A 3,426-nucleotide genomic window follows, 5' to 3' on the forward strand; every position below is an offset into this window, starting at 1 on the left:
ATGCTGGAAGTCATTCTAATTCCAGTTTTCATAATACAGGGGGCCCTCGATTTGCAATCTCAATGGAGCCCAACATTTCTGTTGCTATGTGAGATGGTGGTTAAGTGACTTTTCAAACTTTCTTGCCCCAGGCATTAAGTGAATCACTGCCGCTGTTAAATTAGTAACTCGGTTGTTAAGTGAATCTGGCTTCCCCCACTGACTTTGCTTGTCAGTAGGTCACAAAAGAAGATCACATGACACTACAAGCATCTTAAATACCAGCCAGTGGCCAAGCATCTGAATTTTGATCACATGACCAAGGGGGATGCTTCAATGGTCAAAAGTGTGAAAAACAGTCATAAGACCATTTTTTCAGTGCCGTTGTAACTTTGAAGAATTACTAAACGAATAGTTGTAAGTTGAAGACTACCTCTATAATAAAACAAAAGCTTATTGTTGGAGTTGTAAATAAAGAGAAGAGACTTCTTTCCATATTTCTATATAAACACGATGAATGGATGGATTGATTAATGTTGGATTAAAAAAAATAGCTTCCCTTTGAATACACAGCAAGATTTCTTCCCAGAGGCAGACAGCTTGTAAAATCAGCAGTTTTCTTTATCACATATAAAGATGGATCTCGTATAGAGATTGCTTTGTTTAACAATTCCCAGGTTAAGACACCCATGACTTTATGACTGATCCTTGCATTTATAACAGTCCCTTGGAGGACTGTAAAAGAAAGAAAATCTGAACAGAGGTCTTCAGACTTGGCCCTTTTAGGACTTGTGGACTGGCTGGCTGGCTGAGGAATTCTGGGAGCTGAAGTCCACAAGTCCTAAAAGGGCCAAGTTTGAAGACCCCCTGGTCCATAAGAACAGTCCCCCGGTTCACTCAGAGAGCAGTCCCACTTGTGATCACTAAATGAGGACTACCGATATCATTATCCATTTCTCTACTAAACAAATTCTCAATCCTCTAAATATCATGCATTCAACAACCTTCTCCATCACTGGCTCAGAAGTCAAATGACCGCAGTCTTCTTCAATAAGCTAAATAAATAAAATAAGTTTAAATAAATAAATAAAATAAAATAAAATAAAAATAAACAAACAAACAAATAAATAAATAAGCTTCATAATCAAGGAACAAAATACACAGTGGAAAAAAATACCTGAATTAGAAGATCAGGAGTAAGTCTAAAACCAGTCTGCCAGCTGATTCCAATTAAAGGAAGTGGCAAAGGTCCAGGTGGACATTTTCTGAGTAACTGGAGTTGTTTCAGAAAGCACAGAATCGAAAGACCCAACAGCAGAAGCAGAAACATTGAGAACATCCAGAGTTGCTGCATTATTTCCACTTTTTTTTTCTTTTCCCTCTTTCAATGTCTCCCAAGACAGCTGGGTGGATCAACTCTGTTTTCTCCAATGCCTTCCACAGAGAAGTGACTGGCATTATTGCTTATATTTTAAAAGGTGCTTTATATAACCCACTCAGGAAATGTTTGCAACATAAAGGCTTGTATGATATATAATTTGTGTAGGAATGCGTTCCTCCTTACAAGAGTCGAAATGGCATTTGTGGTTAGGAGGATGGATAAATCTGATAAGTGAATTGAAAGGAGCTGAAAGCAAAGGGTATAGGACAAAACAGCCTGTGATCAGCTGGGCAGGGATGCAGCATGGATTAGTACCATATACATCACACTCTGTTCTCACTGAAGGGGAGGGAACACATTGATCAGCATGGATTAGTACCATATACATCACACTCTGTTCTCCCAGGAGGGGAGGGAACACGTTGATCAGCATGGATTAGTACCATATACATCACACTCTGTTCTCACTGAAGGGGAGGGAACACATTGATCAGCATGGATTAGTACCATATACATCACACTCTGTTCTCCCAGGAGGGGAGGGAACACGTTGATCAGCATGGATTAGTACCATATACATCACACTCTGTTCTCACTGGAGGGGAGGGAACACATTGATCAGCATGGATTAGTACCATATACATCACACTCTGTTCTCCCAGGAGGGGAGGGAACACGTTGATCAGCATGGATTAGTACCATATACATCACACTCTGTGCTCCCAGGAGGGGAGGGAACACGTTGATCAGGGCAACATGACCAGCACCTACTTATCAGGGTCAAGGTGGTGCAATGATTAAAGTGCAGAATTGCAGGTAACCTCTGCCCACAGCCTGGAGTTTGATCCGGATGGGGCTCAAGGTTGACTCAGCCTTCCAACCTTCCGTGGTTGGTAAAATGAGGACCCAGATTGTTGGGGGCAATAGGCTGACTCTGTAAACTGTTCTGTTGACCCGGAATTAGGGGACAGTATAGGAAATATCAATTGTGAATGTGCAGATGGCTCTACTGTCTTTGGGCTCTTGCAAAGTCCTGGATGCAGGGTCATGAAAGGCCAGCAAGGAAAATACTCAATGTCCTAACCCCACCCCCAAGAACATAAGATATCTTTAGGGAAACACCCAAAAGGGAACGAACATGTTTGTTACTTCTGCTCTCTTATGCAAGATGTACTGGGTGAAATCTTTATCGTATGTGTGTCAGCTTTGCTGGATGGCTTGCTTGTGTAACCAGAAAGAATAAATGCAAGGATTTCTTGTCTTTCGGTGCTGCTCTCATTTACAGGGGGCCGTCTTTTTGTTCAGCTGAATAAAAAACGTAAAGCTTGAAGGCAACTTCTGGTTTCCTGTATTTTTTTACCAGCAAAACCTCAGAACCTGCATATCAGTTCAGAGAGAGCTGTAAAGCACTGTGAAGCGGTATATAAGTCTAAGTGCTAGTCTAGATAAAAGGAGGACTAGGGCGGGGGACATGATACCAGTGTTTCAGTATTTGAGTGGCTGGCACAAACAGGAGAGGGTCGATTTATTTTGCAAAACACCAGAGGGCAGGACAAGAAACAATGGATGGAAACTAATCAAGGAGAGAAGCAACCTGGAACTAAGGAGAAACTTCCTAACAACAAGGACAATTAACCCGTGGAACAGCTTGCCTTCAGACGTTGTGAGTGCTTTATCACTGGAGGATTTTAAGAAGAGACTGGACAGCCACTTGTCTGAAATTACACAGGGTCTCCTGCTTGAGCAGAGGGCTGGACTAGAAGACCTCCAAGGTCCCTTCCAGATCTATGCTGATTCTGATTCTGATTCTGCTTTATAAGTCTAAGTGCTTTTGCTATTGCTATCAGGAGCCATTTTGAAGACAGTTCCCCTGTTTCAGCACAGGATGAGCCAAACTCAAACTCTTCCAGACACAGCAGGCCATGGCATTGGTTTTTTTTTATTGAAAAGTTTTACAAAATTTTTAATAATAACCCCCCCTCCCCATCAACCCTTCCCCCCTTCCCTCCCCCCCCCCCGGACTTCCCAAAGCAGAATACAGGGTATTACATATAGCAATCTTATGC

The sequence above is a fragment of the Vipera berus genome (genome assembly GCF_964194415.1).
Source record: "Vipera berus genome assembly, chromosome: 5".
Taxonomy (NCBI): Eukaryota; Metazoa; Chordata; class Lepidosauria; order Squamata; family Viperidae; genus Vipera; species Vipera berus.